The sequence below is a fragment of the Pipistrellus kuhlii genome, unplaced genomic scaffold, assembly GCF_014108245.1.
Source record: "Pipistrellus kuhlii isolate mPipKuh1 unplaced genomic scaffold, mPipKuh1.p scaffold_m20_p_5, whole genome shotgun sequence".
In the NCBI taxonomy this organism is placed as follows: domain Eukaryota; kingdom Metazoa; phylum Chordata; class Mammalia; order Chiroptera; family Vespertilionidae; genus Pipistrellus; species Pipistrellus kuhlii.
Genome location: NW_023425551.1, coordinates 29,404,947 through 29,430,895, shown reverse-complemented (window position 1 = coordinate 29,430,895; position 25,949 = coordinate 29,404,947). Strand labels below are relative to the sequence as shown.

General features: G+C 41.4%; 1 protein-coding gene and 1 pseudogene across 10 annotated transcripts in view; both read right to left on the bottom strand.

Moving 5' to 3' along the window:
- The window catches only part of FYN (FYN proto-oncogene, Src family tyrosine kinase), a 206,751-nt gene that overhangs the window by 101,853 nt on the left and 78,949 nt on the right, over positions 1 to 25,949 (bottom strand). For 5 of the 10 annotated variants that reach the window (XM_036413487.2, XM_036413494.2, XM_036413492.2 and 2 more), the window contains one exon: positions 6,387 to 6,456. The exons of the other annotated variants lie outside the window; for them this stretch is intronic. The gene's annotated coding sequence lies outside the window, so the exon portion shown is untranslated. The remainder of the gene's footprint in view (positions 1 to 6,386; positions 6,457 to 25,949) is intronic. 10 annotated transcript variants of the gene reach the window in all.
- LOC118705534 lies at positions 2,574 to 3,108 on the bottom strand (annotated as a pseudogene).

Here is a 25,949-nt window from a genome sequence, read left to right as displayed (position 1 = left end):
TTTGAAAATTTTCAAAATAAAAAGTTGGTAAAGAAACTAGGAGAGAGAGAAGGAAAGAAAAAAAAAGTCAGATCAGATAATATCACACTTCCCTTTTTTATAATCACCTCACCATTCATATTCAGGTCAGCTTCACTGCGTGCCTTTTCATTCAGTACGGTTTTATTTTTACCACTTTAATAAATTTCATGTGTGCTCATTCAAACTGATATAGCCACCTGTCTTGGTTTCTTTGCTGTCTGACATCAAAACCAAACTTTAAACAAAGCTCCAACAGCAGGCTCTGTAGAAGTGGACCAGGTAGGTATGTGTGAAGCCAAAGATATCATCTTAAAACCTCCTGAAATTGACACCCAATTCCCTATCTAGATGGTTTTTAAGCTGGTAAGACTGGATCAAAGGCTGTGGGTGGGCATTCTCTGGGGCTTTGATCTTTTCCCAGGATGGCACTGGCTCTCTCTACCTGCGCTGGGTGTTGATAAAGGAATGAAAGGTACAGGATGCTGATCAGAGAGGACTTGGAGTTTTAGAGGCTCTTTCCACATGAAGTGTGCTGAGCCTGAGTTCAGATGCAGAGAGCAGCTTGGCATAAGCTGCAGAACAGCCAATCTGAGTTCAATTGTGATGCCTGCAAGCTCCGGACAATGGATGATGTGGGAATGAATACTGGGGTGCCTTTAACTTGGAGAGGGCCATAAAGGGCCTAGACTCAGAGAGAGCAGGGATGAGCCTGGCTCTCCTGCTGCATATTAGCTGCACGGCTTCAGAGCAGTGCTTCCCAGTGGGGGCACAGTAATCACCCTGCCCTATGCTGGAGACAACCCTTCGCGGGGCAGGGCTGACTTAGCACTGCAGCATTAACCACCTCTGTCCCACTTCCAAGCTCACCGCACGCCAACCCTGCCTCCAGTCATTGAAAGAACAAACACCCTACACTCTCAAACACCCCCTGCCTTGGACATAGGCTAAATTCTCTGAGCCTCAGATTTTATCTGGGGAGGATACCCGTTCCACCACCCAAGTGGTGGTTTGGGAGGAGCAAAGGTGCCACATCTCCAATACAAGTGATAGCATAATACGCATTGCCATGGCAGCCTGCCAGTCAGAGGCAGAGCTGTGGGGCAGGTCCAACCACCTGGCTCCCAAGTGGGTTCCATTCCTCAGTGTTAGCTGTCCGGCAGCTACTTATTCTGAAAATGTTTCACCTCTGTAGGTGGGAAATTCTGGTTTATAATTGTTGCTACAGATAAAAACCACAAGACAGTGGGAATTTAGTATGAAAGCTGATGGCAGATAAGTGGGCCATGGGAACTGACAAGCAGGATGGCAGTCTCCAAGCAGCTTCCAAAAAATCGGGTTTAGGATGGCGCCAAAAGTAAGTGGAATGAGCACCAAATTACTTCAAGGATCAAGAGACTCAAGTAACAGAACACCATCCAGAGTACACCAGAGCAGGGAACAGCAAGCACAGGTCTGACTTACAAAATGACGACTGACCAGTAATTTACAGTCTTTAGCAACGCTCCTGGAAAGGAACTGAGCAGGCTGGGCGGGGCTGTTGCACAGAACCTCGCACAGAGCGGATCTGGCGGCTTTGGAGTCGCTCTCTGGGTGATTCGGTTGTGGAGGGGGTGGCCGATCGCCTCTGAGAGAACTCGGACACTTCTCCAGAGATTCTCAACCCTCCCTCACGGAACATTCTGGCTCTCATTGTGTTGCCTTCATGCCTTACAATTTATGTAAAAAATGCTCCTGTGCCCTTAGAACCGATTTGGTTTCTGGGTTACAAAACTGCTTGTTCTTGTTCTTTTTTCTTTTTTGTAGTTGTGCTTTTTTGTTTTTGTCACACAAAAGAGAGAAAAAGGAGGCAAAGGACTAGGGCCCAACCGGCTCCATAACAGCTTCTGAGGTACATGTGTGTGCGGTTTTGTTTTGAAAAGACAATTTCAGGTCTGTTTCAGGAAAACTCCCTGGACTGTCAATCTCAGTGTAAAGACCTTAAAATGAAAACTTCCCATCTGTTTGCCACCCAGCGATCCAACAAGAGATATAAAACAAACCTGTTTAGAAAATGCCCGCCCCGCCCCTAACTTAAGGCTCTCAAATGCATAATACACAGAACCTTCCAGGAATCAAGCTGGCTGGGATTTCACAAAATCAAAAACACCAAGTAACACTTCCAACTGTAAAAATGCTGGCTCTTAAAAAAAAGAACTTAATGCCCTGGCCAGTGTGGCTTGGTTGGTTGGAGCACTGTCCTGTACACCAAAAGGTTGCAGTTTCGATTCCTGGTCAGGGCACATATCCAGGTTGCAGTTCCATCCCCAGTCAGGGTGCATGCGGGAGGAAGTACATCAGTGTTTTTTTTCACATCAATGTTTCTCTCTCTCTCCCTTCCTCTATCAAAAATCAGTAATAATAATAATAATAATAATAATAATAATAATAATAAAGACTTAACATAAAGAGGACCACAAAGTGTACAGGTGGGTTCCCCTAACACCTGCCTCTCTTTTTTCTGTTCTGAACAGACTCATGGACTGGAGAAGACGTGCAGTCTCTTGGGAGAGGGCTCAAGTTTCTGGGGGACCAGGGCCAGGCTTCTTTTCTGGCTGCCCTCTGCCAGTGCCTGGGTCCCTGCCTCTGCCACCAAGCATACCTCATCCAGCACCCCCGATGGCACGGCCTTTCACTGCTTCTGCTGCCGCAGGCCACCACAGCCACGGCCCTTGGCCACCACCTCTTTTTGACCATGTCCGTGATCTCACTGGGGATGCACAGGTACCTAATGGTGCTGCTGCGGAGGTAGCACTGGAGCATCCGCCAGAACTCATCCCTGTCCCTAGATGTGCAGATCACCTCGCGCAGGTTGAAGCTCATCCAGTTGTCACAGCTTACCAGGTGCCCACTGTATGTCTCCCCGTTTTTAAGCTCCACTATCATGGGGTGATTCTGAGCTGTCTTCAGCAGTGACAACAGGAGCATGGTGGCGGCAGGGACCTGGCCTGCCAGTCACTTCCACTTCGGCCTCCTCCGTTCATGCGCCCTGCTTGTTCTTATTCTTTTTTTATATTTATATTTTATTTTTATATTGTTTTATTTTAATTGCCTTAAGTTTCACATGTCTCCTTTTTCCCTGATTGACCCCTCCCACCCTCCAAAAAAGAAGGAACTTTTGCCATTTGCAACACCATGGATGGAACTGGAGAGCATTATGCTAAGCAAAATAAGCCAGTCAAAGAAAGATAAATATCACACGATCTCACTCATATGTGGGCTATAATGATCAACATAATTTGAGGAACAAGAATAGAGCCAAAGCCAAATGTTCTTATTCTTTATCTCTGTTTTTCTCCACTCCCTTTCCCTATCTCCCCCCCTCCTCCCACACTGCACACATGAGAAGCTAACTTTGTTTTGCTGATCTAATTTTTCCTTTATCATTCACTTTTAAATAGGGACTAGGAAATGCTGACTGGGCAGAAAGTCTGACCCTCCTTGAGGCCACGGCCTCAGGAATTAACAGGGAAATGAGGGAAGCCAAGAGGTGGAGCAGGGAAAGGGCACAAGTCTTAAAGAGCAGAAGTGAAAGCAGACAACCACTCTAGGCTAGCAGACCTCCTGAAAGAGCATGGAAATGACCCACACATTATTAGAAAAGGGTTCTGAGAAACAAATAGCTGTAAGTGTGTGATTCACTAAAATATTTAGCGCCAACATGGTATTTTTATAGTCTCACTTGACTCTGCTTATTATTCAGGTTTGGTAGTTTCTCCAGGTTCTATTCACTGTAAAAACAGCAGGCAGATAACATTGAGTCCCTAAACCTCTGGGTAGGCCATTTGAAATGAGATCTTTTTTCCTTTCTCCTTCCGCTTTCCAGAATGCATTTTCATAGCATTCTTGCAAGAAAAAAGATTATTAGAAAAAGAAAAATGAAGGGGAGTAAAGTTTACAGAATATGATACCAAAGCTTTTGGTAGGAAAACATTTATGTCCGCAAGCACACACCACACCCTTTCTGGGAAGATATATTACTGGTCTTGAAGCTGGGTTAGTGGATCCCAAAATATACCACACAAACAGCACAGTTACCCTCCCAAAATAGGCCCTATAATTAAAGTCTTTTCAAGTGGATTGTCCTATATCACAACCTGACACATGTTGCTTTAATCTCCCTGCTTCAGCAAATGTAGCCATACTGGGAACAGAGGCTCTAAAAACAACTTGCATTTAAGCCAGACTGTGGTATCACCAGGAGAATGACGCAAATATTTGGTACAGCCCTGTGTACCAAAATACCAATCTCAATCATCTGTCATGAGATCTCTCTCCGCCCTAAGCACATTTTTGTCGCACCAGAATCGCTACCCCTGATTCAGAAGAAAGAACTAGCCCAAATTGAAATGCCGTTTCATCTCAGAGGCCATCTAAAGACAAGTGTATCTGAAGAAGCTGGGGTTGAAATTTAAAATACAAGACAATCTCTTTTGTGTGAATGCTGGGATCGTGTTGTGTGAGCCTCACTTTTGGCTTTAGCTGCCAATCTTCAGTATAAGTCTTCAGGCACCCATCTGTCTGAATTCATTACGTCATTTTTTTTGCTTGGAGTCAGAGTTCAAGTAAGAGATAGCATCTTAGGAGCCCTTTCAGAACTATTATTCTTTAAATAAACTTTTTAAATGTTTTCTACACACACACACACACACGTAAAAATAAATGTCAAAATATTTTAAAATTTAAACCTTCAAAATAATGAGTACTTTAAACATTAATTTTTTAAAATTACTTCTGTATCAGGTTTCTCAGCCTTGGGATTATTGTTATTTTGAACTGGATCACTCTGTGTGTACGGCGCTGTCCTTCCCATTGTAGGATATTTAGCAGCTTCCCTGGCCTCTACCCACTAGAAACATTATAGTAGCACACACCCTTTCTTCCCCATTTGTAGCAATAAAAAATGTCTTCAGACATTGCCTTATGTCCTCTGGGAAGAGAAAATTGACCTAGATTGAGAACCACTGTCCTCTTTATGTATTTAGATATCTTCCCTGGCATGGCCAGGAAAAAGAAATCTAGATTTTTCAAGGCACCCACAAGTTTTAGTTTTAAGAATTTCAAACTTCCTATGACTCATAATGAAGAATCAGGATTTGTGATACACTACTACCCGAGAGATTTATAAACAGCACTACTGCTGTTAGACAAATACCTGGACATATCCTTTTAGTCAAAGTTCAATAAAATTGGCCCAATAATTGGATCTCTATGAAAGCTACATAATAAGCACAGACAAAAACAAAACAAACAAACAAAAAAACCAAGACAGGTTTGGAAATAAAAGCCTGAATGTGGTAACTGAGGTCCAAACCAATGACCTACTCCAAATCCTTCTTCTTCTTTTACTTCTTAGCATTTTGGTTTAAAATAACATTAACTCCAAAACTGAACCAAGCTCAAACCATGTGACCACACTTGGCTCTAAAGATGGGAAGAAGGGAAGTTAAATTAGCCAACTTTGTCTAAGAATGGATCGACGGGGTTAAAGACAAACGAGTCAGGGGTTCCCACAGCTTGTTATGGAGGGACCGTGGTGACCAAATGTGATGTGCCCTGTGACAGCAAATGGGGTGTGACCAACCCATCCCCACTGGGAGATAAGAACACCTTTTGGTGCCTTTACCTCAATGACAGATGTCCAGTTTCCAAACAAGCCTGTTCTGTTATCAAGAATAACTGCTTTATTGAGCACCTACTATGTTACAGCCCTATCTAGCTCCTTTTATTCTCACAACCACTGTATGAGGTAGGTAACATGATAAGCCTCATTTTACAGATGAGGAAACTACAGCCAAAGAGGTTATATAACTACTACTAAAAGTGTACAGCTTTTTATTATTCTAGGTCTTCTGGGTGTTGCTGAACATAATGTCTTGGTATCTCAGGCCACTGTTATGCTTGTTTTGTAGGCTGTCTCTCAGGCATGCTGGATTCTCCAAGCAGCCAATTGCCTATTCTCTCTCATTTCAACCGAGAGGCCTTAAGGATCTCTCTGCTTTAGACTTTTTATTTCATTTCACTCTTTTGGTGGCTTACAACATAAGCTAGACTGTCAAGGTTATTCCTTACCCTGCATCCAGAAGCTTTCCTAAAACTAGACTCCTCACTACATCTTAGAAAATCCCATCTTGTTTAATAACATCAGCAATAACAAGGAAAAAAGTCATACTGTCAGAAAACACCAACCAAATGTCACATTTAATTATAAAACTGCATTTTGTCTGAGTTTAGTGCAGATTTAAAATGCACAGAATGAGACAACGGCTGCCCTTTGTGAGCACCACTTTACAAAAGAGGGTATTAGAAAACAATGCAGTGACACTTACCAAAATTTCCCCCAATTATCACAAACTTTATATACACCACATGTCTTCTAATACCGCTGCTGGGGTGGTCCTGAAAAACAATACCACAACAGAAGGATAGATGCATCATTAAAGACATAATTTAATATATGTATATATTGTGTTTTTCTCCTGGATACCACATGTCTACCTGTTTTGGGCTCCCATCAATGTACCAAACTCTTACTGTCAGATTCCTCTTTGTCTTCACAGGAAGATAAAACTAACTTACAAGTTAATTCAGCACTCACTAATCCTATATAATAAAGAGCTAATATGCTAATTAGACTGAGTGGCAGACAACCTTCCAGAATGACCTTCCGGAATGACTAGTGGGCAGGGGACAAGGTCGTGAGGCAGCTGGGGCTGCGAAGACCTACCCTTACACAACTTTCATGCATCGAGTCTCTAGTAACAAATAAATAAAAATCTGGATGATGAAATAAGCCAGAAACTATGCTTATAAATACTTTATTTGAATTTTTAGCCTTTTAAAAGAATTGAATGCAAAAATATCCAAAATTGAACTCATTATATTTTCCCTCCAAGCCAATTCCTCTTTCCTATTTCTTTCAATAACACAATCCTGTCTCCTTTACTGGATGTGAAACCTGATCTTTCTTTTTTAGACTTTATTTTATTATGAAAAACTAGAGGTCCGATGCATGAAGATTTGTGCAAGAATGGGCCTTCCTTACCCTGGCAGCCAGCACTGCATTAGCTGTTGCTGGAGCCACCTTTCCACCTTCCATGCTGCCCAGAGGCCCGGAGCAGCTGGGGCAGTACAGAATGCCTACACTGTCACCATGGCAACAACATAGTGTCCTGCCCTGCCCCTGGCTGCTCAGTGCCTGTGTATGCAAATTAACCCACCATCTTTGTTGCATTGATTTGCATACTCACTCCTGATTGGCTGGTGGGCATTGCAAAGGTACAGTCAATTTGCATCTTATACTTTTATTAGTGTAGGAATAATCATACTGACCTCCTAGGGTTGTTATAAGGATTAAATGATATAAATTTAATGATATTAAATGACATATAAGGCTTAAAACAACACTTGGTCCACAGTAAATGCTGGGTGAACATGAAGACTGATTTTCATTCTCCTAGTCATGCAGGCCTGAAAACTACTATGGCTTTCCTCACCTTCATGGTAAACCCTGGCCTAAGTCTTCCCTTCCAGGCCCCAGGCATGCTGCATTCAAGGCCTCTGTATTATCACTCTTGGGTTACCCTCTACTCTCTGGTTGGCATTAGTCCTGGCAGAAACTGATCACTGGCCTCCTATTTCTTCCCTTCCAATCCCACACTCCTGGTTCTGCAAAGCATCCTTCCTCAACACACTTAAGGCCTCAGTGGAAACACCTTCCACTGCTTCCTGTCACCTACAAATTTATCTGTGAAATTATGTTAGCCCAGTGCTACAGCTCACCTCGGCTGTCTCTCAACTTCTCCCCATCAAATGCTTTGGCATTGTCACCTGTCCCCACTTGAGCCTTTCGCATGCCAGTTCCCTAAATGTCTTCTGTCCCATGTGTGGTGGTAGGAGGCCCAGCCATTCACTCTCTTAGGCAGGGGCTCTTTAATTTTCTGTGTTCTAACAATCTAGAGATATGTTTCCCAGAATAAAGTTTCTAAATGTTTGAAATTAGCACATGAAATGCAAAAGAAGTATATTGATATAGAGTTTGTCAAAATTGTTATATGTTTCTTTTGATGTTTAAATAAATTCCAGTAAAAGTCTAATAACAGCTAATTTTGAAGTACTGTTGGGGTGATATTTCAGGATATCATTAAGTATAATGTAATATGAAAATACTCATAATTCCTATTGGAAACAAATAGCTAATGCCACTTTAATACCAGAAGAAAATGTTAGATTTCAGTTAAAGAGTTAGTGAAAATAAAGAGATAATTTTTCCCCATCCAAGTTCACAGACCCCTGAGTTCCATCCATGCACTCAGGTCAAGCATCCTGACTTTAAGGCCTAGCCAAACGTTCAACTTCTTCTTGAGCTCTTTCTACCTTGATTTTCTCAATTCCATATTACCTTACCCTCTTTGTTTTTTTATTTTTAAAAACCTCGTATTACTGATATACTTTAAATGTTTCCTACTTTTCAAGTTGTAAGTCTTTTAAGGTGTAAGGGAAGGCCCTATGTTTTTTCATTTTTTAATTCCTCTAATGGCTAATAATGCATGGCCTCACAGCAGGCAGGGTAGGAAGGCATTAGGCAGCACTGCTTGAATTAATCTGTGAATAACAGTGCCATCTTGCTTCTTGCTTATGCTACACAGACTCAGGTAATATTAATATTATCTCATCTCTCTTGGGCAGTATAGAAGGTCCTAACTAAATATGTTAATGGATCACCTAAACATTCCATGTTTAGAGTATAACGTACTGTAATTAGGCACCAATATGCTCTCGTCCTTTACTTTTCCTCTTTAGAGAGTAAATGCTTAGTCAATGCTGCTGATTGACTGATCTGGGGAAAGACCAGCTCTTCAATCATTCTTCCAATACAGGAGCTGCCTGCCTGACACACAATTCCTGCTTTTGTGGAGCTCCAAGTCTAGGAGATTTCTTGGGCTAGTCTGAGGATCTCTCAACCTTTCAGGCCTTTGCAGAGACAGAGAATAGCCGGTGATTTCCTAAGTACTGGTGCCTTTATGAGTCAGGTAGGCAGGGGCAGTTAAGAGTTGGCATGGCTTCCCATTGGTCTCACTTATGTGAGCCCTAGGTTCCAGGATAGGCAGTTCCAGCAGATGGAGCAGTGAAATTCCATCTCCTCTCCCGAGTGATGCTGTCTCTGCATATGAGGTTGGAGATGGCAACCCCACCAAAGTGCCCATCTCAGGAATGCCTACTAAACACCTGGCTGAAGAGTTCACTGTGAACTCCACTGAGTCTATAATGGATCAATCTCATGATAGATATGAGTCCTTCAGTCTATCAGCTTTTTTCCTAAATATTGATAGCTGCAGCTCAGGACTCCTGTGTGTCTTTGCCAAGAAAAACAAAAATATAACAGACTAGTTCATCCTTTTCAAATGAAGAGAGAATAATGATAGTCTCCACTGAAACCATTCATAAGGGCATTGTGACCATTTGCTTTGGCAGAAATTCACCACTGGCAGCATTTTCAAGCCCTACATCATGTCAAGTGACTCTTATGATTAGTGGGATGTAGTCTCCCATCCCAGTAACCAAGACTAATGAGACCTCCATTCAGAGAACAAAGGCTGGACTTGGCACATTCGTTTATTCTTAAAGACATTTAAATGCATTTCAGTTGAATTTGTTCCTTTTGAGACTCACTAGATATGTGGTACTAAATAAAAATAGATGAATGATCATGGAGAGGGTAGCATGACTGTTTTATCTTCTGTTTCAGGAATTATGATGTATCCATCCTCGTAAATAAAGAATAAGATGTTTAAAGGTGCTCCCACATGACAACACATTGCACTGGATTTACTGTTTGCTTTTATAATAATACATATCACAGACTACTGTGTGGTTCTTGGTTTAAAGGGAACCTTCTCAATACACACTGAGAACAAGTTTTCTTGAGTACACTTCCCACGTGCATGGGGCCATTCCCTCTTCCTTTTTCTAACATGCTCCATATTCCTTCAGTCACAGTGTCTCATGGACAGGTGACAGCAGCCCCGGCTGGAGGGTGGGAGCCTGAGTAGTCGAAGGCTGTATAGTGTGCCAACAAGAAACATCAGCATCACCTGGGACCATCTGAGAAACGTCAGTTCTGAGGCCCCACCACAAACCTACTGAATCATAACCTATTTTACAAGGTTCCCATTTCATCTGTGTGCACGCTAAAGTGTGAGATTCACTGATCTAAGGGAAACCCCTTTCCAGTGATGGGTGTAAGAATTGGCATGTGACCCAATTCAGGACAATGAGATGTGAAGGATTTTTGGGAGCATCTCCTCTTTCTTCTGAGAGAAATTACCTCCTTCTGACTGCTGTGTGGGATGTGACACCTAGAACTTCCACAGCTACCTCACTCCACCTAAAGAGGGAGGGCAGAGACAGAAAAACCACAGGAAAGCAGAGTAGGGCTGACTGCATTAGGTCAACCCTGAAGTCTGAGGAATCAACAAATTGCCAGTAAATTTCTTATTGTTCAGGCGTCCTGAAGTTGAGTTTCCAATCACTTACAGCTGGAAAACACCCCAAAATAAAGCATTATTAAGATAACAGAATGCCCTGGCACTGGGCGCAACCACATGCTGAAGAGTTCATCGAGGGACCAGAGCGACAGTTTAGAGCCTTGTTTTTGTTGGAGGAACTGACAACCATTGTTTACTTTGCCCATTTCTAAAAGTTTTCCAAACTGGCCAGTCTAAATTATCAACCAGAGAAAGTGCTGAACACTTTCCACATTATTTTAACCAGAGTGATCAGCAGAAGTCACATGGATATCATTTCCTGCAAAGACAATAGGAGACTAATTGCTCAGCCTCACACTCTAATAGGGAACACAACCTGTGACATGTAATTACTGGAGGGTAAATAATCAAAAGCTTGAGGCTCTAAGAATCTGTTCTGGATCCATTCCAAAAACTTGGGGAAAAGGAAAAAAAAAAAAAAGTCAGCTGATCTAAGAAAAGATTTGAGAGGCTAGCAGTTTAGGTAGCCCACCCACACCATTTTTACACATCACTGGTACTTATTAAAGACCTATCTAAGAGAAACCAAATAGACTTACTATTATATAAAACCGTACATGGCTTTGATGTAATTTTGCTTTATATGTAGGAGTGATGTCGTCAAGGAAAACTGGGGTCTAAATGGACATTATCTCTTTAGTGTGTCATGGCTTCTTAGCCACAACAGGATATTTTGGGGGATGGGCTTGTGTTGGCTTGATGAAGAACATGCTATTATATCATGGAATGGATGTTAGGTGGTTTTCTACAGAATATTCCTTAAATTCTATTACCTCAGGTCTCTTTTTCTCTCCGAACCTTTTTGCTTTATCTTCCGTGGTACCTCATACACTGTCACGGCTCCAACCATCATCCCTTGTCATGAGTTTCAAACCATCCCTAGATCTATTGCCCACACTCCCAGTTCCTCTGCGGCCCTCAGGACCCTAAGGAAGAGCATTTTGATTTGGTCACTGCTCTATTCCCAGTGCTCAGCACAGTGGCTAACACTGAGTATTACATGTTTGTTGAATGAAGAAGCTAAAGGCCTCCCAGAGTCTTAAGATGTTTCACTGCATTTCCTGACATCACCCTCTAACTGGCCCCACTCAGCTCTCTCCTTTACTCACTCGATTGACACAAATGAATGCTCTGCACTATAGCACTGGTCGTGTGAGTTCTAGAATGTCTCAGCTGAGAATGACTTACCAACCCAGCCCTGAATATTTCCAGGTGAGAAACTTGCCTAAGGTCTTATGATTAGTGGGCAGCAGAGATAGCATTATAACTCAGTGGCTCTTGCTAACAACATGTGACTGACTAGCTCAAAACCTTTAATACTCTTTTTCAGCAGAACCTAGTACAGGGTTAGGTATGTAGGAGATTACCAATAATAATTATTGACTGACTAATTGGATAAATGAATGGTTCTCTTTGGCATATACCAGTAGGTTTCAGTTTATTTATTTATTTATTTATTTACGTGGCACTCTCTTTAAAAGAAAGACAGTACCCCAGTACACAAGATGGAGAAGAAGAAGCTGCTGGATCTCTGCCCCTGCAGTGCCTCTGAGTCACCTTCTCAAGACCTCCAGGCTTGGTGACACTACTAGAAAAACCAACAACTTACACAAACTCAAACTCTTCAGCTTTGCCCTCTGAGCCACCCCTCATCGTTCCAAACCCACCTCAGCCTTATCTTCCATTTCTTCTCCTCCCCCCTCATGCTAGCCTCATCAAAGCACTTACTTCCACCTGCAAGATTGGAGAGCTACCTGTTCTGTGCACCCAGATCTAATATAATCCTTCCCTAAAGTTCCTGCTCAATTTTCTCCACAGGAATTACTCTACTCTAGGACTTATAGTACCGTCTGCTCCCAGGGAAAGGGCCAGCTCCCTGAGAGCAGGAATGTACTCTACATTAGTCTTTGAACCACTGGCACCTCGCACAGAGGAAGCACTTCTAGTCATTTTGTTGCATTCAGCTAAATTATATAAGTTTTGCAATGTTGATTCCAAGTCTCCCTTCCCCCCGAGCCTGTGCAGGCTGAAGATAAAGCCTGCACACACTTGGAGGCCCATTTGCTAGGGAACAGCTGTGCGAGTCTTATTTTCAAAAGCAGAGAATGGGGGTGGGGTGGTGGTGAGGGGCAGAGAGGATGACTTCTCCTTCCCTCTAGAGCTCTTCTGTGACTATGGATGTTCTGTGCAATGTGAGATACAAGATGGGAAGCTTGTGTTAAAAAATAACAATAGATTTTATTAAAATATAGTCCTGATTCCATTTATGCCACAATATTCTCTGCAAGACCAAAGTCAATTGTCTGAAAAATTAAAGTGTTCCAAGTGGTGGGAAAATACATTAAACAAGCAAGTGCACAAAGTCCAGTCGCCAGTCGCAAGAAAACACAGAGCTCCCTAGTTTATGACTGACTGTAACCTTAGGAGGCTCTTGGGAGACATCACTGGCCCATCTGCTTCCCTCGTCCTCAGGGACTCTAATCCTTCTGGCTTCACTCCAACAAGGCGAGGAGACTCCACAAGCTTGTGGTGGTTGTTTCCTTTATTATTTGCTGGAGGTGGAGTAAAGAGCAGAAGAAAAGAGGAGAAAAAGAGATGAACAGAAAGATGAGCATGGAAAGCACTCAGCCAGCAGAAGGGGTTACTGACCATGGGATAAGGGAGTAGGAAAGTCGAACTGCAAAAAGCTAGCTGCTCCTTTCTCGTCAGCTATTTCCAGGACAAGAGAGAACAAGAGGCTCACCGAAGAGCAAGACACCCCCAAACCACCAAATGAGCTTATCCTCATCAGCCCTAGAGGCCAGCTCTGAAGGCAGACTAGAGACGGGTACACTGTGGGCTCAGTGGCACAGATGGGCTGGGCTGGGTCACAAGGGGGACTGGAAAGATTGGGCGAAATTTTAAGGCTCTCCTTCCTCCTCTTCATCTCTATCAATCCCAAAGAGGAGGAGTGATACAATCTTCTTCCTCCTCTTTCGCAAAAACCACCACCACCACCACAATATCATGCTTAAACTTTTAGGTTGAGGATGTCCAGTTTACTTGGGGAAGAAATAAATGAGGTAAATGTCACTGGAATAACGAGTTGATTGCCAGGAAGAAAAAGAAAAGATTGTGCTTCTATAAATGAGAATGAAATATATGTTTATAATTGTGTCTTTTTTTTTTCTTCTTTCTTTCTGGCAATGAGTTCTGTCAAGTGATCACATCAGTTATGTAGCAGGTAAAATAAAATAGACACTCTGTTTTTTGTAGTGTACTTGAATTATTTCTGACTTGCCCTTGTAATGAAGCTATTTCTAGTGATCCTGTGATCCAGAGTCTAAAACGCTACTTTGGTACCATGTAGGTGCAGCTGCTGGACAAATGCCGGAGCTCTCTCCCAACCTGATTACACTCTCAAGACCCTCCAAATAGACATTGTGTAGTGGCTCCTGGGAAAGCCCATGAAATGCACACAGTATCACAATGCTGCCAAGATCAAGGTTAACAATGATGCGTGCAGAGCTCCTGGGGTGGAAGTTGGCTTCAATGTTAGAACCCCAGAATCCTGAGGCTGAGTGGAAAGTCTGGTAGTATTTAAGTAATTTAAGTAATTTTGCAATCACATTCACATGTACCCCCACCCATACACACACGTCTGCATGCATTTCAAAGGTGTATGCTAAAATACAAAATATTACATATCAGTGGAACATAACAGCTCTGGTTCAAAGGGGAAAGAACTCGAAACACTACCACCTTTGCCATCGTCCTAGCCCATTTCTGGGGAACACTAACATTCTAAGAACACTGAAAATCCCAGATTCAGTCCCCTCCCCCACCCAATATCTGCATCTTGCTCTTAACATCTCCTCCAAACTGTGTGCAGCTCTCCATGTGGCAATGTGGGAGACCTAACACTTCTACCTTCCTTCGACCAAGGACCTATTTTATTCATTTCTGGGGACCCCACATTTTAAACCATTTCACTTCTCACAAAACATTTTTGAAGGGATAATTAATTAATTTACCCAACTCTTATTCAGAGTTAGTGAAAGCTCAACATAAATCTTAGTCCTGGTAAACTTGGTAAAATTGGAGAAATTCATTAATAAACTGAAGTACTTAACCCATTACAAGATTTTCTTCTCTTCCTCTGCTTTTTTATTTCATCAAAACGAATCTTCATAAAGAAAATATCGAATATCTAGGAATAAGTCCAACAAAAGTTGGATAAGACCTTTACACTGAGATCTATAAAACATTATTGAGAGAAATTAAAGAAGACCTAAGTAAATAGAGGGTTATATCATGTACATGGATTGGAAGTCTCAGTATTTTTAAGATGTTGGTTTTACCCTTAAATTGCATCTTCAATGAATTTAAATGAAAAAAAAAAAAAAAAGTTGCTGAAACCGGTTTGGCTCAGCTGTAGAGTCAGTCTGTGGACTGAAGGGTCCCAGGTTCGATTCTGGTCAAAGGCATGTACCTTGGTTGTGGGCACATCCCTGGTAGGGGGTGTGCAAGAGTCGATGTTTTTCTCTCATCGATGTTTCTAGCTCTCTATCTCTCTCCCTTCCTCTCTGTAAAAAATCAATAAAATATATTTAAAAAAAAAAGAAAGGAAAAGAAAAAAAAGTTATTTTTTCCTATTGAAAATTGAAAAGCATATTTTAAAATTTATATGGAAATTCAAAGTGCCAAAAGCCAATGTAATCTTAAAGAATAAGAACAAAAGATGGAAGACTTACTCTATCAAATGTCAAGATTCATTATAAAATAATAATGATTAGGACACTGTATTTGTGCAAGGATAGTAAAATAGATCAACAGAACAAAAGAGAAGGTCCAACATTTGACCTAGAGAGATAGTCATCTAATTTGTAATAGATGGCATTTGAAGTTCAGTCAATACTATTTTGTGGGTTGAGTTGTATCTCCCCAAAAGATATATACAACTTTTAACCCCCAAGTACCTCAGATTATGATTTTATTTGGAAATAGGGTCATTACTGATGTAATTAGCTAAAATGAGATTACAGTAGATTAGGATGGGCCCTACGTCCAATATGACTGGTATCCTTAGAAGCAGCAGCAAATTGAGAGACAGACAGACATGAGGGGAAGAAGGAGGCAGAGATCAGCAATGCAGCCCAAAGCTCTGGAACACCAAGGATTACCAGCCACCACTAGAAGCCGAAGAGGCAAGGAAGCACTCTTCTCTAAGCCTTCAGAGGGAGCATGGCCCTGCCGACACCTGGACTTTGTACTTCTCGCCTTCAGAACTGTGAGAAAACAAGTTTCTATTGTTTTAAGCCTCCCAGTTTCTGGTACTTTGTTATGGCCACCCTAAGAAATGAAGAGACTGGGTATCCATATAAGAAATGAATCTTAATCTCTACCTTCACTATGCAAAAATCAATTCCACATGAATAATAGAACTCAATATACAAAGTAACATAATAATACTTTTAGAAGAAAACAAAGAGAATATCTTCAAACCTTGCAAAAAGCACAGACTTTTAAAGAACTGAACACAAGAAAATGTTAACCATGAAAGAAATGAAGAATGTCTTTATCAAATGACATCAATAGAATTGAAAGGTTGGTCACATAGTGGAGAAGATAATTTCAATACGTCTATCCAGCAAAATTTCCTACAATTCTTTAAGGTAAAGGCAGACAATCCAATAAAGAAATGGGCAAATGCCTGAGAAGAAATTTTTCGAAAAAGAAAATCCAAATGGCCAATAAACAGAGAAAAAGATGTTCTAGTTTAGTCATCAAAGTAAGTTAAAATGACAATGCATTATCAATAAACACTTACCACATTAGCTAAAATGACAGAGACAAAACCCGCAGTGCTGGTAAGGATATGGAGTGACTGGAACTCTCATACAGTGTTGGTGAGAGTGTAAAATCGATAAAGACACTTTGGAACATTGGCAGTATCTATTAAAGCCTAACATACCCATATGCCCTGACCCAAGCTCTCACACCGAGAAATCTATCCTACAGAAATGTTACAGATGCTCACCCACTGATGTGTACAAGAAAGTTCCTGGTCATAGTATCTGTAAGAGACTTAACTGGAAATGACCCAAAAACTCATGTACAATAGAAGGGTCAGACAAATGTTGGTATGTTATACAATACATGTCACGGCAATGAAAATGGACAAATTACAACACGTAACAACATGGATTAATCATCCAAATATAATATTAAGAGAAACACAACAGTATATACTGAATATTTTATTTACATAAATAAATAAAACCAACCTATGTTAGAAAACATGCTATTCGTTTCCTCTGGTGTGAATGGGATGGTTAGGGACTGGGAAAGGGCCTAAGGGGCTTTCTGGTGTTTGGGTGATGTTCTTTCTCCATCCGGCTGCTGGCTACAGTGGAGAGTACTCACTTTGTAAAAATTCATTATCAGTGCACTTAACAATTTGTGTTCTTTCCTGTATAAATGCAATACTTCAATTTTTAAAAATCACAGTGGTTAATGCTGTGAAACCAGAGACAAAACAAAGCTCTTAGAAGAACTGAAAGCGAGAGAGTACAGCAATTTAATCTCTGCAAGATAATTCAAAAATTTGCTTTGCTAAAAGCTTGTAAGTGCCATTTCATTTAATTGTGTTTTTTATTCACTTAAGATGACTGTCAAGCCAAAACTATTTTATTATGAGATGTTACGACAGTATGAAGCCAACAGTTTTGAAATAAAATAACACAAATCATTTTAAAGCAAAATTTGGGTACTGAAGTCCATTTTTTTAAATGTCAATTAGAAATGTTTTCTTAAGGCCTTGATTTACAGCCTGCAGCATCCCTGGCTGGGAAAGGCCTGGGATAAAGGTGTCTTCTTTTTGTGATGCACAGTAGGCACTCAACATTGCCCTTTCAGAGTCACAAGTGAGGTCTGCTCGTTCCTGCCACTGGAAGCCACAGCAGTTGAACTTGCCTCTGCAGCCTTGTCCTGGATAAATGTATCGATAGTTCCCACCTGGCAGTCTGAAACATGGGAAATAACTCCCAGGACACCATACCTGCTTTTGTCGATTTCTGGCCTCTTCAGATTCCCTCTGTGAAATAAATACACATGGTCCTGAGGTGGAGTCCTGACCTACCTCAGGGCCCAGCATCACAGGGATGGAGAGAGAATTCTGTCCCCAGTCTTGGGGACAGCTGGACCTCTGCCTTTATGCTAGGCCCTCTCCTGCTTCTGGTCAGCGTCTGTGCAGAGATGAGCTCATCATCATTTGACGTGTGCTCCACAACTGCTGCACCCACCCCTGATATTCATCCCTTGGAGCACAGGAAGTAGATGGCCAGATCGGGCTTTCCCAGGCAGCTGTGTTCTCTCCAATCCTCTGGTAGAAGATTGACTTGGGCACTTACACAGCATCCTGCATGGCAGGCAGCCCCCATGGGAAGCAAGAGGGGGCCTGTATTCTGAATTGGGAAAGGAACCATGTGTGAGAGCGACTCTGGAGGCTGTGGGGTTCCCATGAAGGAAACCTCAGGCCCCCTCACCCTGAGAGGAGAGTATGGGGACGGATCCCTGGAGCTGTGCTAGTCTTTCTTTAGCCACTTCATTTCCCTGTTAGGTTCTCAAAGGAGACCCCTTAGATTCAAACTCTGCTATTATTGTCCTGACTTTCTGATGCTAATTCTACTCCTGACTGCATCTGACAATGATTTTGTGGGTCATTTAAGAAGAAAGTTCTGTCTGGCAAGAAAATAATATTTGCTTTGTAAACAATATTTTATTATGAGTGACCATAGGGATTTTCTCAACTGAAAATATAGATAAATCACAAGAACCAAGCATGAAAATAAGTTAAGAATTTATGTGGACTGAAGAAAATTGTCCAGGCCAATTCTCTGAGAGCCTTTTTGCTACCCAGACAGAGCAGAGGTAAGGAAACTACAGCCTCTTGGTCAGAGTAGGCCCACTGCCTGTCTTTGCATGGCCTATGAACTAAGAATGAAATTATATTTTGAAATGGTTGAAAAAAAGAATTAAAATACTATTTTGTGACATGTGAAAATTACAAGACATTCAAATATCAGTGATTATGAATGAAGTTGTATTGGAACACAGCCATACCCATTTGTCCACATATTGTCTCTGGTCGCTCTCATGATACAACAGAGTTGTCTCTGCAGAGAATGGACAGCTGCAAAGCCATACAATGGCCTTACAGCCACTTATAGGAAATATTTGCTGACCTCCTAATTAAGATAATTGTTATTATTTGCAGAAGGTTATACTTTTTGATTTTTCTCACTTTGCCTTACATGCTTTGTTCTGAAACTGTCTCTACCTGTGGTGAGTCAAAGGCAAGTACTAAGGCTGATGGCAATTTGACACTAACCTGGAAAATTAACACGGCCCCCCTATAGCAGTGCCTTTCAACCTATGGTCCGGTAATCAATTTAGTGGGTTGAAAATTCAACTTAGTTGATTGTGTCCAGCATTTTCTACAATGAAATAGAAGAGAAAAATATCAAGTGGATGGTTATGGATTAAATTATGTCCCTCTCACCATTCATATATTGAAATCCTAACCCCCAGTAACATAGAATGTGACTATATTGAAAGATAGGGTCTTTAAAGAGGCAGTTAAAGAGAAATGAAGTCCTAGGCTGGGCCCTGGATTCAATATGATTCGGGTCCTTATAAGAAGAGGAGATGAGGACATGTGCAGAGGAGAGACCATGTGAAAATGAATGGAAAAGACACCAGTTACAAGCCAAGGAGAGAGGCCTCAGAAGAAATCAACCCTGCTTAGCCAAGTCTATTGATTCTTTCATCAAGAAATAATCAGGAAAGGGAGCAAATATTTGATACCAGAATTCTTCCTGCATGTTACTTATAATAGCAAATATGGGAACATTTGATTACATAGTAATAGCATGGTGGATGGTTAAATTCTGACTATTCATACAATAGAAAACATCAGAGTCACTACTTAATTCATTAAAAAATGATCACAGCCGAAACCGGTTTGGCTCAGTGGTAGAGCGTCGATCTGTGGACTGAAAGGTCCCAGGTTCGATTCCGGTCAAGGACATGTACATTGGTTGTGGGCACATCCCCAGTAGGGGGTGTGCAAGAGGCAGCTGGCTGATGTTTCTCTCTCATCGAAGTTTCTAACTCTCTCTCCCTCTCCCTTCCTCTCAATAAAATATATATTTTAAAAAATGATCACAATTTAGCCTGGCTAATGTGGCTCAGTGATTGAGTGTCAACCTATGAACCAGGAGGTCAAGGGTTTGATTCCCCAGTCAAGGTACAGGCCTTGGTTTCAGACTTGATTCCTAGTAGGGGCTATGTAGGAGATAGCCAATCAATGATTCTCTCTCATCACTGATGTTTCTCTCTCTCCTTCTCCCTTCTTCTCTGAAATCAATAAAAATATATTTAAAATAATCATAATTTAATATTAAATGAAAAAAGCAGGATCAAGACTATATATATGTATACATAAATGCCTGTATATGAGTGCATCCTCCACACAAGAGTAAAAATAAATACATCTTTAAAAAAAAAAAAATATATATATATATATATATATATATATATATATATATATATTTATTGATTTTTTTACAGAAAGGAAGGGAAAGAGATAGAATTAGAAACATTGATGAAAGAGAAACATCAATCAGCTGCCTCCTACACACCCTCCACTGGGGATATGCCAGTAACCAAGGTACGTACCCTTGACTGGAATCGAACCTGGGTCCTTTCAGTCGTAAGTCCAACACTCTATCCACTGAGCCAAACCAGTTTCAGCATAAATACATCTTAACATTGCTATGTGGTGTGATTAAGAGGTATTTTTACTTTCTTCTTTATAGCTCACCAAATATTCTATAATGAGTGCATATTTTCAAGTCAGGAAAAAAAATATAAAACCATTTAAAATATGTTTAAATAAAAAAATAGTATGCATATAGTATTTCTACTGTGCATTTTTGACTTGCCTGAGGCCTCTGACCACACTGGCAAATGGGGCAAATTTTGATAATGTTATATATATATAATTTATATATATCATTATAAAGTCACAAGGAAAGAGGTTTCAAAATAGATTCAGCAGTGACTAGGACAGTCATCAGGATGAATTATAATGAATTCTGGCTTTGGCAATGCATTTGTTGAACAGCATTTACTGAGTGCCTGTCATGGTCCAAGCGCTCTGCTAGGTATTAAAGGGTCAAACTGGGTCTCATTGACCCATTGGCTGACACTGAGCCTATGCACCTGGACTCTAGCAGCCCGGCCCTCAACATTCCAACCACATCTGGCTCTGACCCTGCCTGGATCTGTGGCCCTGAAAAAGGCTGGCCTCACCTTTCCAGTTCCAGCCAGCTCATTTGTAAAACAAGATAATCCTGACCCAGTTTGCAGCACTGTGGTGAAGAATAAGTGAAAAGCATTCTGGGCTTGTTTTAATCTATTCAGTGCCAGATGGATTCTACCCGGTAATAATCAGTGTTGCTTCCTTCCTTAGGAAATTGCATATTCTTAAAGAAAAAGTAAAAGGGTGGAGATAAGGTCCAGTGATCAAAGGGATATTCTATATTTTTCTTCCTCAGAATATCCAAATTAACAATTACAGAAATGAATACCTGTTTCCAAGCCTCAGACAAGAGCAGAGAGAACTCAAAGTTGTTGCAAGGTTAGGTAACATTCCAAGGGCAAAACTGGGTGAGACACTGCAAATCTTTATGGAAATAATTCAATTATAATCAGTATTTCAAAAATCTAATAAAACTAGAGGCCTGGTGCATGAAATTCATGCACTTGGGGGGGGGTGTGTTATCCCTCTGTCCAGCTTGAACTCTCTCCAATCTGGGACATCTCTCTCACAATCAGGGACTGCTGGCTCCCAACTGCTCTCCTGCCTGCCAGCCTGATCACCCCCCTAACCACTCCCTTGCCAGCCTGATTGATGCCAAACTGCTCCCCTGCTGGCCCCATTCCCTCAAACAGCCCTCCCCTGCCAGCCCGGTTGCCCCTAACTGCCCCCTCCTGCTGGCCCAGTCCCACTAAATGCCTCTGGTTGCCCCCAACTGCTCTCCCCTGCCAGCCGTCTTGTGATGGCCATTTTGTGACTCATGGGGGTGGCCATCTTGTGCGAGAGCATATTATGCTTTATTATATAGGATTAACTTTTCCCTCAACTCTTTCTTTTAGGAAGGGTGATTTTAGAAAAGCAACATTTAAAAAACAACAACTGTTAACCTAAGTGTTAGTAAAGTTAACCTTTCTAAAGAAGATTAAAGGACACTGAAAGAATACCAACCATTATGTCCCAATCAGACATAAATATGAACATCTCTCTTCCAAATTGAACACATTTTGCAAACATGGGAACATCTGTACGAATTAATGTCCTTTAAGAGGAGGTAGAGAAGGAGCTGGGACAAGTGAGAAGGAAAAACATACAGACCTAAAAATATTGTAGAACACATTTAGGAGAGAAGCCCCCTTTACTGGCTAGTGAGGTGAATAAATAAGCATTTTAGAAATACATAGAGAGAAGGTGAGGCTTTTACGCCTAGTGTTCACATTTTACAAGAAAGGTTCAGGGTATTTTCTGGTTGTTGCTATAACATCTTCAGATTCTTTGTGACCCTTCTGCCACAGGAAGGATTAGTGAATGGAGTGTTCTGATAGCTTTATAATTACCTGAACTAAATTCCCCTCAAATCTTCATGTAAGTGGTTACCTGCCAATAACCACACAGGCAGGGCACAAATGCTCAGGGGAAGCAAACATCTCCATATACTTTTCTCAAGTTGTGTCACCTTATGGGTGACAATAGGTATGCTCCCTTTTCATTGCTCCCACGCCTTCACCAGCCTTGATACTGCTGAGTCCACACACTATTGCTCCTAGTGGCAGCCACAGGTACATAGGGACAAGGCTTGCAATTTCCAACCGGAGGATGGGGCAGGGAAGTGGTTGGCCAATACTGTACACATGGCAACCATCGTTTATTCTGAAGGACACAAGTGTGCTATGATATATGCAGTAATTGCTCTACTTTTTAAAAAGGAGTTGTAAAAATTATATTAAAAATGCTTGTTGATGCTCTGTGGGTTTGAGTCACTTGTAAAACAGGATCAAAATGGATCCTCTGTTGTGTGCTCTTGCTGGTTCTCTGATTCTTAACAACTTTGTTAATGTTAACAGGAGTTACGCACACATCAATGAAACAATAAATTCCTTGGGTTTGTGGTGCTTCAATTAATGATACGTAAAATGCTTTCTAATTTTGTTCCAAGTAATGGCACACTTCCAGAAGAGCTGAAAATCAGGCGTAGGTCTCACTGCTGGGTGGGAAAGACCCAGGGGTGGGAGAAAGGAGGCTCTGTAACTGGCTGGAGGCCTGCCTGGGGCTGCAGATGAACTCCTCTGCACAGTGCGTGGGAGCGGAGCAGGAGGGACAGACACAACTTGCCCAAGGGATAATGAATGTGATGAAGGGAGGAAAAGAAAACGCACAAAAGCGAGCCTGAAGCAGAAGGAATTTACCATAATCTAAGACAGAAACGACTGACTGACACGGTGCTTCTTAAATCCGTCACAGAATGGTTCCATCTTTTCAGAGCATAAGTTAATACTATTCATTGACTTCCAAAAATACCCACCAAGATGAGAATGGGGATTTAAGTTGCAAGGGTGATGCAGCAGAATTCCTAATGCATAGGTTATTTTGCAATGACACAAAGTACTGCTTTCACTTTCTGGAAACCCAGTTTCAGATTTAACCCTCACCTGCCCTAGCCTGCAGGTCTAGGTCTCTCTCTCCTCAACTCTTCTCATAACAAATGCCAGATGTTTGATATCTGTGAGAACAGGAGATTTGCCATGGAGCTGTAGCAGGGATGCATATAAATGGCAAACGCCAAACTTCCATGATTTGGTAAAAGAATGATGAAATTTTTAATATAAAAATATTTTCAGTGTTTTCTGTTCCATTCTTAATCACCTTTTCCCCCAATGCTTTGCAGATAGCGTGACAAACTCTGCTTACAAGTAACAAGACCCCACTGCTTAAAAGTCTAGATACACAATGACAGATGTAGGGACTGTCTGCTGTTAGCTGCTGAGAGCCCAGTTTCATATTGGAGAGATTTGCCAACACCATCTGCATCACCTCCAGTGCTGTAGATGGCCAAGCCGCTCTCTAACCTCTGGTAGCACCTGGATTGTTTGGCTCAGTGGTTACCTCACTCGGCAGATTTCAGAGCACTTTGAGTTTATGGCACATTGAACCTAAGCATTCTAATGTAAGCCATTTCCATCATGACCAAGGCAGGGCATTTTATTTAGGATTATGTGGCTTTTCAAGGGAGTTCCCTGTTTTTCCTGAGACACCTGCCTAGTCACTCTGAAGCAGAATCCATGGAAATTCTTATGACATGTAGTTTAACTGAACAAATATTTATAGGGAGAGAGATTTGTTGCTAGGGAAATGAATATAAAAATTCAAAAGAATTTCCATATCAGCCTCTTTATATCTGGGAATGCACCGATGGCTCACTCTATGAGTTATCAGAAAACAGGTCTCTCCAGTGGTCCAAATTATATTAAAAAATAAGCCAATTAGAAAAACAGCAAGTGCATCCAAAACTGTGACAACTGAAAACGGTGTCTGGGTTGTGCACTGTTTTGGGATTACTCATCGCCTCACCTCCACTGGGGTTAGAGATAAAGCAGTTTTCCATAGACAGCCTCTGTGTGAGAAAAAGGCCTAGCCCCAGATCTCAGCTCCCCACAATGATGGGCATGAACCTACTGGACAGGGATGCTGTTAGGTGCTGGTATCAGACACCGCCCCAGCCTTCAAGATGTTTGTAGCTCTCTTGGCAGGTAAGCTATATACACATGCCAGGTTAACAACCCACTGTCAACCAAGATGGATACAGAATGGGTCTTGAAGAAACTGGGTAGAACACCGAGATTTCCCCATCATGCATGTTTTTTCTTGGCGAGCAAACTAAAATTTGGGATTAAAAGATGACCAAAAACTAGGTGAAGTTCCTCTAAGTGAGAACAATGGAAATTTAACAGACTGTTTACCCACTGTCTCTAGAAAAAGGCCCTGCCCACGCTGAATACTACTCCTAGGATCCTCCAATTGCTTCAAAACAGCAGCTTCCCACTGACCTCTCCAGGCCGCTTGGAGTTTTAAGGTCATGTTGCCACTTCATCCTTTTGCTGCTCCATCCCCTGAGCATTGGGCTAATTTGCTAGTTTTTTTGATTTTCTAAACCAGGAACCTTTCAGGCACACACATTTATTTGACTGTTTTAAGAGGATTAATTCAATCACTTCAAATATTTGGGCTGCATTAAAAAAATTTTCACCAAACAATGCTGCTTTGCTGGCTTGACTCTGGAAGTGAGGTTTCACATTTTTAAAGTCGATAGGTAACATTAATAAATGTACAAGAGGTTTTCCTATTCTCCAGCTACTCTGAATTGAGGATCACAAATTTCAAAGCTGATCATAAGCCAGTTTCATTCATTATATATCCTCAGCCTTTTAGTTTCACATTCTCCATTCTGTGAAGAGTTTATTACAATTGTTAACATCAGGGCAAGGATGTAATTCACTTCATCATGTTTTCATCCAGTCACTCCTGGGGAGGAGAATGGAGAGCACAGAGGTAGTATAGGAGGGTAACAGAAGGACCCGAATGACAGTTGGTGACTTTGCCTATGGCTTTGGCCAACTGATATTTAACCTTATCATTTCTGAGAAACAATGTGCTGAGGCTAATTTCATCTCTGTCCAAATATGCAAATGTAGAAGTATCAGAAGAACACGTGGAATTTCAGCTTCCCAAAGAAGCCATGATGCTAATGTAGAATATTTTGCTTTCCAAGAAAACATTGCAAATATTCATCACGACAGGAATGAGCAAACCACATGAATAGAGGAGAAGGAAACGGTCTTCTTTTCCATACACGACCTTCTCCCCTCTAAATAGTTTTCCCATGTGCTAATTTACTGAATGGGTAAGACAGTGTGGACACAGCACTGGTTTCACCGAACAATTCTTATCTTTAAGTCCACAATTTACATAAAAAGCTGCTAAAATATACCAAAGAAACGTAAAAAGAACATTTCATTCCCACATGCCTGAAAGCCAGGAAGAGGCGTCATGGTCCTGACAATGTAGAGACCATGCGTAAGGAGTCAGAAAACAAGTCAAAGTTAGGCTTTGGGGAATATCCATACTTTCTGTTACCATAAAACTCAGACCCTGGAGGAGCCAGCGGGAATGGTTTTCTCCACCTCAGAAGGGACCCTCCCTCCTTCACT